This window comes from Arachis stenosperma, chromosome 1 (assembly GCF_014773155.1).
Source record: "Arachis stenosperma cultivar V10309 chromosome 1, arast.V10309.gnm1.PFL2, whole genome shotgun sequence".
NCBI lineage: Eukaryota > Viridiplantae > Streptophyta > Magnoliopsida > Fabales > Fabaceae > Arachis > Arachis stenosperma.
The window spans coordinates 108,269,297-108,286,394 of record NC_080377.1 but is presented as its reverse complement, the minus strand read 5'-3'; the positions used below and the strand labels follow the sequence as shown (position 1 = coordinate 108,286,394).

Here is a 17,098-nt window from a genome sequence, read left to right as displayed (position 1 = left end):
GTGAATACAAAAAAAAAAAAGAGAAGAAAAAAAAACGAAAAAAAGGGGGAGAAAGAAAAAGAAAAGAAAAAGAAAGAAATAAAGTTGTGATCCAAGGCAAAAAGAGTGTGCTTAAGAACCTTGGACACCTCTAATTGGGGACTTTAGCAAAGCTGAGTCACAATCTGAAAAGGTTCACCCAATTATGTGTCTGTGGCATGTATGTATCCGGTGGTAATACTGGAAGACAGAGTGCTTTGGGCCACGGCCAAGACTCAATAAGTAGCTGTGTTCAAGAATCATCATACTTAACTAGGAGAATCAATAACACTATCTGGATTCTGAGTTCCTAAAGAAGCCAATCATTCTGAATTTCAAAGGATAAAGTGAGATGCCAAAACTGTTCGGAGGCAAAAACCTACTAGTCCCGCTCATCTAATTTGGAACTATGTTTCATTGATAATTTGGAGTCTATAGTATATTCTCTTCTTTTTATCTTATTTGATTTTCAGTTGCTTGGGGACAAGCAACAATTTAAGTTTGGTGTTGTGATGAGCGGATAATTTATACGCTTTTTGGCATTGTTTTTAGTATGTTTTTGGTAGTTTTAGTTGAGTTTTTATTATATTTTTATTAGTTTTTAGTTAAAATTCACTTTTCTGGACTTTACTATGAGTTTGTGTGTTTTTCTGTGATTTCAGGTATTTTCTGGCTGAAATTGAGGGATCTGAGCAAAAATCTGATCCAGAGACTCAAAAGGACTGCAGATGCTGTTGGATTCTGACCTCCCTGCATTCGAAGTGAATTTTCTGGAGCTACCGATACCCAATTGGCGCGCTCTCAACGGCGTTGGAAAGTAGACATCCTGGGCTTTCCAGCAATATATGATAGTCCATACTTTGCCCAAGATTTGATGGCCCAAACCGGCGTTCAAAGTCACCTCAAGAAATTCCAGCGTTAAACGCCGGAACTGGCACCTAAATGGGAGTTAAACGCCCAAACTGGCATAAAAGCTGGCGTTTAACTCCAAGAAGAGTCTCTACACGAAAATGCTTCATTGCTCAGCCCAAGCACACACCAAGTGGGCCCGGAAGTGGATTTTTATGTCATTTACTCATCTCTGTACACCCTAGGCTACTAGTTTTCTATATATAGGACCTTTTACTATTGTATTTTCATCTTTTGATCATGTTTTGATGATTGAACCCTCTTTGGGAGGCTGGCCATTCGGCCATGCCTAGACTCTTGTTCTTATGTATTTTCAACGGTGGAGTTTCTACACACCATAGATTAAGGTGTGGAGCTCTGCTGTACCTCGAGTATTAATGCAATTACTATTGTTCTTCTATTCAATTCCGCTTGTTCTTTGTCCAAGATATCACTTGTTCTTCAACTTGATGAAGGTGATGATTGACACTCATCATCATTCTCACCTATGAACAAAGTGACTGACAACCACTCTTGTTCTACAAGCATTCGAGGCTCTAGTGAATATCTCTTGGATTCTTTAACCGGAATCTTCGTGGTATAGGCGAGAACTGATGGCGGCATTCAAGAGAATCCGGAAGGTCTAACCTTGTCTGTGGTATTCTGAGTAGGATTCAATGATTGAATAACTGTGACGTGCTTCAAACTCCTGAGGGCGGGGCGTTAGTGACAGACGCAAAAGAATCACTGGATTCTATTCCGGCCTGATTGAGAACCGACAGATGAATTCCGCTATGACCGTGACAGGGCATATGCAATCGCTTTCAATGAGAGGATGGGAGGTAGCCACTGACAACGGTGAAACCCTACACGAGCTTGCCATGGAAAGGAGTAAGAAGGATTGGATGAAGACTGTAGGAAAGCAGAGAGACGGAAGGGAAGGCATCTTCATACGCTTATCTGAAGCTCTCACCAATGATATACATAAGTATCTCTATCTTTATCTTTATGCTTTATTCGTTTATCACTATACCCAATTGAGTCTGCCTGACTGAGATTTACAAGGTGACCATAGCTTGCTTCATACCAACAATCTCCGTGGGATCGACCCTTACTCACGTAAGGTATTACTTGGACGACCCAGTGCACTTGCTGGTTAGTTGTGTGAAGTTGTAGTGATCACAATTTCGCGCACCAAGGAACCATGGTGAAAAACTCAAGAGGATGGAGTCTCGAGTAGGAGAGCTATCTCAACAGGCCCCCAACTCAACTGCAGTGTTCCCTAGTGACACAGAAAAGAATCCTAAAGGGGAACAAAAGGGAGTAAGATGGGAAGAATGCAAGGCCATTGGTGCGCGAAATTGTGAACAATACTTTTTCACAACTCTCATAATCCCCGGTAATGGCTCCAAAAACTTGGTAGCTCAATACCATGGCATTACACAACTTCGCACAACTAACCAGCAAGTGCACTGGGTCGTCCAAGTAATACCTTACGTGAGTAAGGGTCGATCCCACGGAGATTGTTAGCATTGAAGCAAGCTATGGTCATCTTGTAAATCTTAGTCAGGCAAACTCAAATGTATATGATGATGAACGAAAATAACATAAAGATAAAGATAGAGATACTTATGTATATCATTGGTGTAAGAGCTTCAGACAAGTGTATGAAGATGCCTTCCCTTCCGTCTCTCTGCTTTCCTACTGCCTTCATCCAATCCTTCTTACTCCTTTCCATGGCAAGCTCGTGTAGGGTTTCACTGTTGTCAGCAGCTACCTCCCATCCTCTCAGTGAAAGCGATTGCATATGTCCTGTCACGGCATAGCGGAACTCAGCTGTCGGTTCTCGGTCAGGCCGGAATAATATCCATTGATACTTTTGCGTCTGTCACCAACGCCCTAGCCTGCTAGGAGTTTGAAGCACGTCACAGTCATTCAGTCATTGAATCCTACTCAGAATACCACAGACAAGGTTTAGACCTTCCGGATTCTCTTGAATGCCGCCATCAGGTCCTGCCTATACCACGAAGATTCCGATTAAAGAATCCAAGAGATATTCACTAAGCCTCATATGCTTGTAGAACAAGAGTGGTTGTCAGTCACCTTGTTCATGAGTGAGAATGGTGATGGGCGTCAATCATCACCTTCATCATGTTGAAGAACAAGTGATATCTTGGATAAAGAACAAGCGGAATTGAATGGAAGAACAATAGTAATTGCATTAATACTCGAGGTACAGCAGAGCTCCACACCTTAATCTATGGTGTGTAGAAACTCCACCGTTGAAAATACATAAGAACAAGGTCTAGGCATGGCCGAATGGCCAGCCTCCCAAAGGTCTAAGATAGCATAAAACAAGATAGCTACCAAAAGTCTCCCTTAATACAATAGTAAAAGGTCCTACTTATAGAAAACTAGTACATAGATGAGTAATGACATAAAATCCACTTCCGGGCCCACTTGGTGTGTGCTTGGGCTGAGCAATGAAGCTTTTTTCGTGTAGAGACTCTCCTTGGAGTTAAACGCCAGCTTTAGTGCCAGTTTGGGCGTTTAACTCCCAATTAGGTGCCAGTTCTGGCGTTTAACGCTGGAATTTCTTGACGTGACTTTGAACGCCGGTTTGGGCCATCAAATCTTGGGCAAAGTATGGACTATTATATATTGCTGGAAAGCCCAGGATGTCTACTTTCCAACGCCGTTGAGAGCGCGCCAATTGGGATTCTGTAGCTCCAGAAAATCCACTTCGAGTGCAGGGAGGTCAGAATCCAACAGCATCTGCAGTCCTTCTGAGTCTCTGGATCAGATTTTTGCTCAGGTCCCTCAATTTCAGCCAGAAAATACCTGAAATCACAGAAAAACACACAAACTCATAGTAAAGTCCAGAAAAGTAAATTTTAACTAAAAACTAATAAAAATATACTAAAAACTAACTAGATCATACTAAAAATATACTAAAAACAATGCCAAAAAGCATACAAATTATCCGCTCATCACAACACCAAACTTAAATTGTTGCTTGTCCCCAAGCAACTGAAGATCAAATAAGAATAAAAGAAGAGAATATGCAATGAACTCCAAAAACATCTATGAAGATCAGTATTAATTAGATGAGCGGGGCTTTTATCTTTTTGCCTCTGAATAGTTTTGGCATCTCACTCTATCCCTTGTAATTCAGAATGATTGGCTTCTTTAGGAACTTAGAATCCAGATAGTGTTAATGATTCTCCTAGTAAAGTATGATGATTCTTGAACATAGCTATTTCTTGAGTCTTGGCCGTGACCCAAAGCACTCTGTCTTCCAGTATTACCACCGGATACATACATGCCACAGACACATAATTGGGTGAACCTTTTCAGATTGTGACTCAGCTTTGCTAAAGTCCCCAATTAAAGGTGTCCAGGGTTCTTAAGCACACTCTTATTTGCCTTGGATCACAACTCTTATTCTTTTTTTCTTTTTTTTTTCGGTTTTTTTTTTCTTTTTTTTTTTTCGTTTGCTTTTTCTCTTTTTTTTTCTGCTTTTTCTTGCTTCAAGAATCATTTTTAATGATTTTTCAGATCCTCAGTAACATGTCTCCTTTTTCATCATTCTTTCAAGAGCCAACATTCATGAACCACAAGTTCAAAAGACATATGCACTGTTCAAGCATACATTCAGAGAACAAAAGTGTTGCCACCACATCAAAATAATTAAACTATTGTAAAATTCAGAATTCATGCAATTCTTTCCTTTTCAATTAAGCACGTTTTTATTCAAGAAAGGTGATGGATTCATAGGACATTCATAACTTTAAGGCATAGACGCTAAGACACTAATGATCACAAGACACAAACATGGATAACATAAAGCATCAAAATCGAAAAACAGAAGAATAAAGAACAAGGAAATCAAGGAACGGGTCCACCTTAGTGATGGCGGCTCTTTCTTGCTCTTGAAGATCCTATGGAGTGCTTGAGCTCCTCAATGTCTCTTCCTTGTCTTTGTTGCTCCTCCCTCATGATTCTTTGGTCTTCTCTAATTTCATGGAGGAGAATGGAGTGTTCTTGATGCTCCACCCTTAGTTGTCCCATGTTGGAACTCAACTCTCCTAGGGAGGTGTTTAGTTGCTCCCAATAATTTTGTGGAGGAAAGTGCATCCCTTGAGGAATCTCAGGGATCTCATGATGAGATGGATCTCTTGTGTACTCCATCCTTTTCTTGGTGATGGGCTTGTCCTCATCAATGGGGGTATCTCCCTCTATGTCAACTCCAACTAAATAACAGAGGTGACAGATGAGATGAGGAAAGGCTAACCTTGCCAAAGTGGAGGTCTTGTCCGCCACCTTGTAGAGTTCTTGGGCTATAACCTCATGAACTTCTATTTCTTCTCCAATCATGATGCTATGGATCATGATGGCCCGGTCTATGGTAACTTCGGACCGGTTGCTAGTGGGAATGATTGAGCGTTGTATGAACTCTAACCATCCTCTAGCCACGGGCTTGAGGTCATGCCTTCTCAATTGAACCGGCTTTCCTCTTGAATCTTGCTTCCATTGTGCGCCCTCTTCACATATGGTTGTGAGGACTTGGTCCAACCTTTGATCAAAGTTGACCCTTCTAGTGTAAGGGTGCTCATCTCCTTGCATCATAGGCAAGTTGAACGCCACCCTCACACTCTCCGGACTAAAATCCAAGTATTTCCCCCGAACCATAGTGAGATAATTCTTTGGATTCGGGTTCACACTTTGGTCATGGTTCTTGGTGATCCATGCATTGGCATAGAACTCTTGAACCATCAAGATTCCGACTTGTTGAATGGGGTTGGTAAGCACTTCCCAACCTCTTCTTCGGATCTCATGGCGGATCTCCGGATATTCACCCTTTTTGAGTGAAAAGGGGATTTCGGGGATCACCTTCTTCAAGGCCACAACTTCATAGAAGTGGACTTGATGCACCCTTGAGAGGAATCTATCCATCTCCCATGACTCGGAGGTGGAAGCCTTTGCCTTCCCTTTCCTCTTTCTAGAGGTTTCTCCGGCCTTGGATGCCATAAATGGTTATGGAAAAACGAAAAAGCAACGCTTTTACCACACCAAACTTAAAATGTTTGCTCGTCCTCGAGCAAAAGAAGAAAGAAGAGAGTAGAAGAAGAAGAAATGAGGAAGAGGGGGAAGGTGGTGTGTTCGGCCAAGAAGGGAAAGAAGTGGTGTTTAGGTTGTGTGAAAATGAAGGGTTGAAGAAGGGTATATATAGGAGAGAGGGGGGGGTAATGGTTCGGCCATGATGGGTGGGTTTGGGAGGGAAAGTGGTTTGAATTTGAAGGGTGAGGTTGGTAGGGATTTATGAAGGATGGATGTGAGTGGTGAAGAGAAAGATGGGATTTGATAGGTGAAGGGTTTTTGGGGAAGAGGTATTGAGGTGATTGGTGAATGGGGGAAGAAGAGAGAGAGTGATGGTGGGGTCCTGTGGGGTCCACAGATCCTGTGGTGTCAAGGAAAAGTCATCCCTGCACCAAATGTTGCTCAAAATCACGTTTTGAGGTATTTCTGGCGTTAAACGCCGGGCTGGTGCCCATTCCTGGCGTTTAACGCCAGGTTGTTGCCCTTTACTGGCATTTAACGCCAGTCTGGTGCCCCTTTCTGGCGTTAAACGCCCAGAATGGTGCCAGACTGGGCGTTAAACGCCCAACAGCTAGCATTACTGGCGTTTGAACGCCAGCTTCTTCTCCTCCAGGGTGTGCTGTTTTTCTTCCTGTTTTTCATTCTGTTTTTGCTTTTTTCATTGTTTTTGTGACTTCTTATGATCATCAACCTACAAAAAAGATAAAATAACAAAAGAAAATAATTAGCTATAAAACATTGGGTTGCCTCCCAACAAGCGCTTCTTTAATGTCATTAGCTTGACAGAGGACTCTCATGGAGCCTCAGAAATACTCAGAACCGTGTTGGAACCTCCCAACACCAAACTTAGAGTTTGAATGTGGGGGTTCAACACCAAACTTAGAGTTTGGTTGTGGCCTCCCAACACCAAACTTAGAGTTTGACTGTGGGGCTCTGCTTGGCTCTGTTTTGAGAGAAGCTCTTCATGCTTCCTCTCCATGATGATAGAGGGATGTCCTTGGGCCTTAAACACCAAGGATTCTTCATTCACTTGAATGATCAACTCTCCTCTATCAACATCAATCACAGCCTTTGCTGTGGCTAGGAAGGGTCTGCCAAGGATGATGGATTCATCCATGCACTTCCCAGTCTCTAGGACTATGAAATCAGTAGGGATGTAATGGTCTTCAATCTTCACCAAAACATTCTCTACAAGTCCATGAGCTTGTTTTCTTGAATTGTCTGCCATCTCTAATGAGATTCTTGCAGCTTGCACCTCAAAGATCCCTAATTTCTCCATTACAGAGAGGGGCATGAGGTTTACACTTGACCCTAAGTCACACAGGCCTTCTTGAAGGTCATGGTGCCTATGGTACAAGGTATAGAAAACTTCCCAGGATCTTGCCTCTTTAGAGGCAGTTTCTGCTTAGACAAGTCATCCAGTTCTTTGGTGAGCAAAGGTGGTTCTTCCTCCCAAGTCTCATTTCCAAATAACTTGTCATTTAGCTTCATGATTGCTCCAAGGTATTTAGCAACTTGCTCTTCAGTGACATACTCATCCTCTTCAGAGGAAGAATACTCATCAGAGCTCATGAAAGGCAGAAGTAAGTCCAATGGAATCTCTATGGTCTCAATTTGAGCCTCAGATTCCCATGGTTCCTCATTGAGGAACTCAGAGGAGATTGGTACACGCCCACTGAGGTCTTCCTCAGTGGCGTCCTCCTCCTCTCTTTCCTCTCCATAGTCGGCCATGTTTATGGCTTTGCACTCTCCTTTTGGATTTTCTTCTGTATTACTTGGAAGAGTACTAGGAGGGAGTTCAGTAATTTTCTTGCTCAGCTGTCCCACTTGTCCTTCCAAATTTCTGATGGAGGACCTTGTTTCATTCATGAAACTTTGAGTGGTCTTTATTAGATCAGAGACCATTGTGGCTAAGTCAGAAGTACTCTGCTTAGAACTCTCTGTCTGTTGCTGAGAAGATGATGGAAAAGGCTTGCTATTGCTATACCTGTTTCTTCCACCATTATTGTTATTGAAACCTTGTTGAGGTCTCTCTTGATTCTTCCATGAGAAATTTGGGTGATTTCTCCATGAAGAATTATAGGTGTTTCCATAGGGTTCTCCTAGGTAATTCACCTCTTCCATTGAAGGGTTCTCAGGATCATAAGCTTCTTCCTCAGATGAAGCATCCTTAGTACTGTTTGGTGCATTTTGCATTCCAGACAGACTTTGAGAAATCAAATTGACTTGTTGAGTCAATATCTTATTCTGAGCCAATATGGCATTCAGAGTGTCAATCTCAAGAACTCCTTTCTTCTGACTAGTCCCATTGTTCACAGGATTCCTTTCAGAAGTGTACATGAATTGGTTATTTGCAACCATTTCAATCAATTCTTGAGCTTCTGCAGGCGTCTTCTTCAGGTGAAGAGATCCTCCAGCAGAGCTATCCAAGGACATCTTAGATAGTTCAGAGAGACCATCATAGAAAATACCTATGATGCTCCATTCAGAAAGCATGTCTGAGGGACATCTTCTGATTAATTATTTGTATCTTTCCCAAGCTTCATAGAGGGATTCTCCATCCTTCTGTCTGAAGGTTTGGACTTCCACTCTAAGCTTACTCCATCTTTGTGGTGGAAAGAACTTTGCCAAGAAGGCATTGACTAGCTTTTCTCAAGAGTCCAGGCTTTCTTTAGGTTGAGAATCCAACCATATTCTAGCTCTGTCTCTTACAGCAAAAGGGAATAGCATCAGTCTGTAGACCTCAGGGTTAACCCCATTAGTCTTGACTGTGTCACAGATTTGCAAGAATTCAGCTAAAAACTGATGAGGATCTTCCATTGGAAGTCCATGGAACTTGCAATTCTGTTGCATTAGAGAAACTAATTGAGGCTTAAGCTCAAAGTTGTTTGCTCCAATGGCAGGGATAGAGATGCTTCTCCCATAGAAATCAGGAGTAGGTGCAGTGAAGTCACCCAGCACCTTCCTTGCATTGTTGGCATTGTTGTTGTTTTGGCTGCCATGTGTTCTTCTTCCTTGAAGAATTCGGTCAGGTCCTCTAAAGAGAGTTGTGCCTTGGCTTCTCTTAGCTTTCTCTTCAAGGTTCTCTCGGGTTCAGGGTCAGCTTCAACAAGAATGCCTTTGTCTCTGCTCCTGCTCATATGAAAGAGGAGAGAAAAAGAAAATGTGGAATCCTCTATGTCACAGTATAGAGATTCCTTGAAGTGTCAGAGGAAAAGAGAAATAGTAAGAAGAAGGAGAAGAAGAATTCGAACTTTAATTGGATAAGGTTCGAATTGTGCATTAAGAAGGAGTGGTACTCCATAAATAGAAGGATGTGAGAAGGAGGGAAGAGAATTTTCGAAAATTCAATTAAAAAGATGTTAATAATTTTCGAAAATTGAAAGTGGAAAAGAATTAAAGTGATTTTCGAAAAAGATTTTGAAATTATAAATTAGAAAGATTTGATTGAAAACTATTTAAAAAAAGATGAGGTTAAAAAGATTTGATTGAAAAGTTATGGTTTTAAAAAGATGTGATTGAGAAGATATGGTTTGAAAACAATTTTAAAAGATATGTTTTGAAAATTATTTTAAAAGATTTGATTTTGAAAATTAGTGACTTGCCTAACAAGAAAAGATATGATTCAAACATTAAACCTTTCTCAACAGAAAAGGTAACAAATTTGAGATGTTCAATCAAATCATTAATTGTTAGGAAGTATCTTTGAAAAAGGAAAGAAATTGATTTTGAAAACATTTGATTGAAAAGATATGATTTGAAAAAGATTTGATTTTGAAAAACTTTGAAAACTTGAAAAAAATTGATTTTGAAAACAAAATCTTCCCCCTAGCACCATCCTGGCGTTAAACGCCCAGAATGGTATACATTCTGGCGTTTAACGCCCAAAATGCTACCTTTTTGGGCGTTAAACGCCCAACCAGGTACCCTGGCTGGCGTTTAAACGCCAGTCTGCCTTCTTCACTGGGCATTTTTGAATGCTCAGCTTTTTCTGTATAATTCCTCTGCAGTATGTTCTGAATCTTCAATTCTTTGTATTATTGACTTGAAAAGACACAAATTAAAAATATTTTTGGATTTTTAATAATCAAAATGCAACAAGAATCAAATAACAATGCATGCAAGACACCAAACTTAGCAGTTTGTGTACTACTGACACTATATGAGACACATAAATACTCAAGCCAAAAGAATTCAAAGATCAGAGCAAGAAATCATCAAGAATTACTTGAAGATCCTTAAGACACATGAATGAATGCATGTAATTGACACCAAACTTAAGATGAGACACTAGACTTAAGCAAGAAACAGCAAATATTTTTTTGGTTTTTATGATTTTGTAATTTTTTTGTGTTTTTCGAAAATTAAGTGGAAAAAGGTATCAAAATTCTTAATGAGAATTCCAGGAATCAGTGCAATGCTAGTCTAAGACTCCGGTCCAGGAATTAGACATGGCTTCACAGCCAGCCAAGCTTTCAAAGAAAGCTTCGGTCCAAAACACTAGACATGACCAAAGGTCAGCCAAGCCTTAGCGGATCACTGCTCCAAAAGCAAAATTGATGAAAATCAACAAGCTCTTGTGGTGATAAGTTGAAACCTCGGTCCAATCAGATTAGACATGGCTTCTCAGCCAGCCAGATTTCAACAAATCATCATGAAACTCTAGAATTCATCTTCAAGAATTTCGAAAAAAAATAAATACCTAATCTAAGCAACAAGATGAACCGTCAGTTGTCCAAACTAGAACAATCCCAGGCATTGTTACCAAAAGCTTGCTCAAAACTTGAACAATCCCCGGCAACAGCGCCAAAAACTTGGTGCGCGAAATTGTGAACAATACTTTTTCACAACTCTCATAATCCCCGGTAATGGCTCCAAAAACTTGGTAGCTCAATACCATGGCATTACACAACTTCGCACAACTAACCAGCAAGTGCACTGGGTCGTCCAAGTAATACCTTACGTGAGTAAGGGTCGATCCCACGGAGATTGTTAGCATTGAAGCAAGCTATGGTCATCTTGTAAATCTTAGTCAGGCAAACTCAAATGTATATGATGATGAACGAAAATAACATAAAGATAAAGATAGAGATACTTATGTATATCATTGGTGTAAGAGCTTCAGACAAGTGTATGAAGATGCCTTCCCTTCCGTCTCTCTGCTTTCCTACTGCCTTCATCCAATCCTTCTTACTCCTTTCCATGGCAAGCTCGTGTAGGGTTTCACTGTTGTCAGCAGCTACCTCCCATCCTCTCAGTGAAAGCGATTGCATATGTCCTGTCACGGCATAGCGGAATTCAGCTGTCGGTTCTCGGTCAGGCCGGAATAATATCCATTGATACTTTTGCGTCTGTCACCAACGCCCTAGCCTGCTAGGAGTTTGAAGCACGTCACAGTCATTCAGTCATTGAATCCTACTCAGAATACCACAGACAAGGTTTAGACCTTCCGGATTCTCTTGAATGCCGCCATCAGGTCCTGCCTATACCACGAAGATTCCGATTAAAGAATCCAAGAGATATTCACTAAGCCTCATATGCTTGTAGAACAAGAGTGGTTGTCAGTCACCTTGTTCATGAGTGAGAATGGTGATGGGCGTCAATCATCACCTTCATCATGTTGAAGAACAAGTGATATCTTGGATAAAGAACAAGCGGAATTGAATGGAAGAACAATAGTAATTGCATTAATACTCGAGGTACAGCAGAGCTCCACACCTTAATCTATGGTGTGTAGAAACTCCACCGTTGAAAATACATAAGAACAAGGTCTAGGCATGGCCGAATGGCCAGCCTCCCAAAGGTCTAAGATAGCATAAAACAAAGATAGCTACCAAAAGTCTCCCTTAATACAATAGTAAAAGGTCCTACTTATAGAAAACTAGTACATAGATGAGTAAATGACATAAAAATCCACTTCCGGGCCCACTTGGTGTGTGCTTGGGCTGAGCAATGAAGCTTTTTTCGTGTAGAGACTCTCCTTGGAGTTAAACGCCAGCTTTAGTGCCAGTTTGGGCGTTTAACTCCCAATTAGGTGCCAGTTCTGGCGTTTAACGCTGGAATTTCTTGAGGTGACTTTGAACGCCGGTTTGAGCCATCAAATCTTGGGCAAAGTATGGACTATTATATATTGCTGGAAAGCCCAGGATGTCTACTTTCCAACGCCGTTGAGAGCGCGCCAATTGGGCTTCTGTAGCTCCAGAAAATCCACTTCGAGTGCAGGGAGGTCAGAATCCAACAGCATCTGCAGTCCTTTTGAGTCTCTGGATCAGATTTTTGCTCAGGTCCCTCAATTTCAGCCAGAAAATACCTGAAATCACAGAAAAACACACAAACTCATAGTAAAGTCCAGAAAAGTGAAGTTTAACTAAAAACTAATAAAAATATACTAAAAACTAACTAGATCATACTAAAAATATACTAAAAACAATGCCAAAAAGCATACAAATTATCCGCTCATCAGCCATCACCATATTGAAGGAAGTCTCAGAAGAAGAAGGAATCAGACCCTCAGAACAGGAGCCAGAAATCTTGAAGGAAGGTGTGGAAGAAGCTAAGCAGGAAAGTGAAACTGAGCAAGCCAAGGAACTGCAAAATAAAGGCATGCTGGAAACATACCAACCAAAAGCACCATTTCCTCAGAGGTTAGGAGGAGGTGAAAAAGGGAAAACATATTCAAGGTTTTTAGAGACATTTAAGTCTCTCCATATCAATATTCCCTTTCTTGAGATTCTCCAGCAGATGCCTACACATATCAAGTATTTGAAGGAATTGCTGAGCAAGAAAAGAGTTTTGAAGGGAGGACAAACTGTAATAATGAACAAAGAATGCAGTTCCCTCATCAAGAAGGACATAGTCTCTAAGAAAACAGACCCAGGAAGTTTTCATATCCCCTGCATCATAGGGGAAACAAAGATTGACAGAGGATTCTGTGATCTAGGAGCTAGCATAAATGTGATGCCTCTGACTCTTATGAAGAGGCTACAACTAAATGAGGTGAGATCCACTGATGTAATCATACAACTGGCTGACAAAACTCAGAAGCAAGCTGAAGGGGTAGTTGAGAATGTGCTGGTGAAAGTGGGAAATTATTTCTTCCCCACAGACTTTGTCATTTTTGACATCGAGGAAAGCTACCTACACCCTATCATTCTGGGAAGGCCATTTCTAGCCACTGCTAGAGCGCTCATAGATGTAGAACAAGGAGAGCTAATTTTGAGAATACATGATGAACAGCTCATTTTTCATGTTTTCAAACCTGCATCTGAGCCTGAACCAGAACCTGAAAAGCCTAAGGATGATAGTAGCCATCTGTGTTTGGAGGAAGGCAATCCAGCAGCTGAAACTCTGAAACAGTCCTTGGAAGGCAAACAATAATTGCAAGAGTTAAAGCCACAAGCATCAATAGAAACAGATCAGAAAGATCCTCCTGGCATAAAGGTCAATGAAGAAATCCTCAAGAGAGAGGGAAGAATTGTAAAGAAATTGCCAAGAGGGTGGAGAAACAAGAAAATGCCCACTGAAGGTTTCTCTCCGGGAGATAAAGTGATATCAAGTCATTATCTGCCAATCCCACCTGGTCTCAAAATCATTCCTTCCCAGCTCCCTCAAGTGTTCACAATCAGGAAAGTTCTTTCTATGGAACATTTGGAAATCATGAAGGAATCAAATGGGGACGTTTTCATAGTGAGAGGAGAGGACATCAAGCAATACAATCCACCCTAACAAGGGACAACCGTCAAGCTAGTGACGTTAAAGAAGCGCTTCATGGGAGGCAACCCATGTTTTAGTATCCTTACTCTTTATTGTTCTGCTTTGCATCTAATAAAGCATGGTTTCTTCTGCATGAACTTGAATCCTCAGGACAACTGTTGATAAGGTGCACTAAACATTGCATGTAAAATACAATTGGTCTCTAAGTTTGGTGTGCCTGCAGGCACCCCAAATCTTATTCAAATTGTATTCAATCTTTCATTCAAAGTGCACAACCAAACATTAAGTTTGGTGTTCCTCGTTGAACACAGTTAATGAAAAGCAAGAAGTTCCTCTGGATTTAGAAATTCATGACAAGTATACCATTTGCATGTTTTAATACTTTGATTTCAATTACTTTAGGTAGTAAAATTGTTTAGGATCAAAGAGCCAAAGTGACTATGATTTATTAGAATTATGCACACTCATTAAGGGCAACCAACATGGATTTCATGTCATCAGGAGACATTACCAAACACTAAGTTTGGTGTCCAGTAATAAGTGTGCATACATACAAGAGTCACGGCTATAAGCTCATGAAGTCAAGCATTGATTTACAATTCAAAAAGAAGGAAAAACATGTGCAAGTACTATTCATTATTCACATGGACCGAAAAAAAATGACAAGCAAAGTTGTTTGTTTGTGCAGGTACAAAAGGAAGGATAAGAATGGATGGAAAAGACAAAGGGGGAGGTACGGTGCTTGGTCAAAAAGGGAGTTCACAAGCCTTTGAAACTAACACATGGGAAAAGGAAGTTCTGCATGAAAAGATAGCTACATGTACAATTTAATGCACCTAGAATACTTCCAAGAAAGTGAAAAGCAATTCGTCTTTCTCCCTAATTCATACATTTACCATCAAGCCATCCTTCACAAATCACCCTAGCCGTCCAGTTTTCACTTGCATGCACCATAAAGAACCACTTGGGGAACAAGTTCCACACCACCAAATCTCCTTCTTGCACATATTCTTTCATCATAGCATAACTACCTCTTGCCGAAAACAACCTCACCACACTTCTAACAATATTTTCGTACTTCACCTTGTCAACCTTAGCTTATCACTTGCCAAAACTAAAGAACCAATGGCAGCTTCATCTAGCCACAAAAGAAGAAAAGACAAGCAGCCAATGGAGGAGGAAAGGGAATTTGATGCATGGAAATACAAACCAGTTTTCCATGAGATTCAGGCCGAATGGATGAGACCTAAAAAGATACTAGCTGAGATTCCCTTTGACCTTGGAAAGGAGGAGTTCCCAAGTGTTTGGGAGAAGATCAAAAAGAGGAAGTGGGAGCTTCTGACTAAGCCAATCACTAAAATCAACATCAACCTGGTGAAGGAGTTTTATGCAAATGCAGTGAGGGAGGATCCAACCGAGGAACCTACATACAAAAGCTATGTGAGAGGGGTGGAAGTTGACTTCAGCCCCAAGGCAATCATGAAAACTCTTGGCCTGAAAAACATACGTTTCAGCCAAGCAAGTTATGAGGATAGGATGATAGGAGAACCTGACTATCAGACTATTGCTGAAGACCTTTGTGCCATCAGAGCTGAATGGGTGAGAAAAACAAAAGGGGCTCCAAGAATCTTGAGAAGGGGAGACCTAACACCTGAAGCTAAAGGGTGGTATGCAATAGTTAGGAGATCCATCCTACCCACTGCAAACTCTTCAGAAATAACCCCTAAAAGAGCCGTCTTGCTACATTGCATTATGGTGGGAGGAGAGATCAAAGTTCATAAACTCATTGCTGAACAGATACAAGAGTTTAGTGAGAAAAGTGAAGCTGACTCCTGGCTCCACTTCCCTAGCACCATCATCAGACTATGCATCGAGGCCCAAGTACCACTTGAAGATGCAAGACCTAATTGGCTACATCCTGGAATGGCCATGACTGCTCACAGAATGACTCTTGGCCCAATTGCTCCAAGACATACAAAAAGAAGAAATGAAGAAGGGCAACAAGAAGAAGCAGAGCAAGAAGCAGAGCAAGAAGAGCAAGAAGAGCAAGGAAATCCAGAAAGAAGGCAACAAGTTCCCAGAGACCCCATGGATATGAGCAGAATGCAGGAAATCATAGAAGGAATATCTCAACAATACATGAGGTCTCAAGAGAGGCAAGAGGACTTTCACCTAAAAATGATGGACATGCAAAGGAACTTTGAATCAAGATTCCTAGATCTGCAAAGGGAACAGAATTTACAATTACAGGAATCCCTCAGCCACATATGCCAACACCAAGATGACAATATCTTGGCAATCAAGGAAGCCACCACTTTGCAGAATGCAAGATATGCAGTTCAAGCTGATTACAACATCAGTTCTCAAATCAAGCTTAACTACATAGGGGAACATCTACACAAGATGGACCCAGCATTCCCAACTTTTGATTAGTATTTCAAGGGGAGGAAAGAAGGAGAAATGAAAAATGTAGTGATCCTTGAAGGAAGAGTGGAAGAAACAATGAAAAAAGCTGGATTCTGGACAAAGCTCATAAGAAAAGACAAAGGAAGTACAAGTGGTCAAAGAGAGACAAGAAGCAAGAAGAACAGGACCCCAAGAATCAAGAAGAACCAAGCAACAAATGAGAGGTGGTCTTGTTCCTTAATAATCAAGTAATAGTTTGTGAATTGTCTTTATGAGCTTTCCTTCATTTTAAGTCATTTAAGTTTTATGTGAAATTTCTAGTATGTTTGTCTGTTTACTGCTTTGAATAAAGTGAATGCCTAGATGTTTGGATATAACTTCACCTTCTTAAACAAATGCTTGCCATGCTTGTTCTGTTTCCAAAAATAAAAGAAAAGTTTGAACAAAGGTAACTTGGCTCAATTAGTGACAAATCAAGTAGAATTAAGTGGTGGTATGCATGCTTGATTGTTTAGTCAGATCACTGGAAATTGAGTGTAGAATTATCATTTTTGTGTAGAAGTTTGAATACTGTCTATGGATCTTGTTGAATAAATGTCTTTGGCCATGAAAAAGAAAGAAAAAGAAGAAGAAAAAGCCACTGAAAAAGGGCAACCAAAAAGCAAAAAAATTGAGAAAATAAGCTAGGCACCAATGGTTTGAACTTCTGAGACAAATGCCTGTGGTGTTTATGTATTAAGGATATGCTTGGATGAATAGGTTCTGAGGAGTGTTTCAACACTTGGTAACTTGGGTTAACTAACCCGGGATTATCAGCCAAAAGTCCATTATCAAGAGCAACCTAAATACAAAACATTTAGTCACACAAAGAGGTGCTGGGCACCAATGTCTCAAGAAGAAATGTGAACTAAAATGCCTGTAGTGGATATGTGTAGTGCACTGATAAGAAAAAGAAAATGCCAAAGGCTTGTGC

The 17,098-nt window shown here is 40.7% G+C and overlaps 1 non-coding gene across 1 annotated transcript; it reads left to right on the top strand.

Annotated features, from left to right (window-relative positions):
- Positions 1 to 8,496: 8,496 nt before the first annotated feature.
- On the top strand, positions 8,497 to 8,604 carry LOC130950245 (small nucleolar RNA R71). The gene has a single exon (XR_009073546.1). It is a non-coding gene; the product is annotated as a small nucleolar RNA R71 (small nucleolar RNA).
- The last annotated feature ends 8,494 nt before the right edge of the window (positions 8,605 to 17,098 follow it).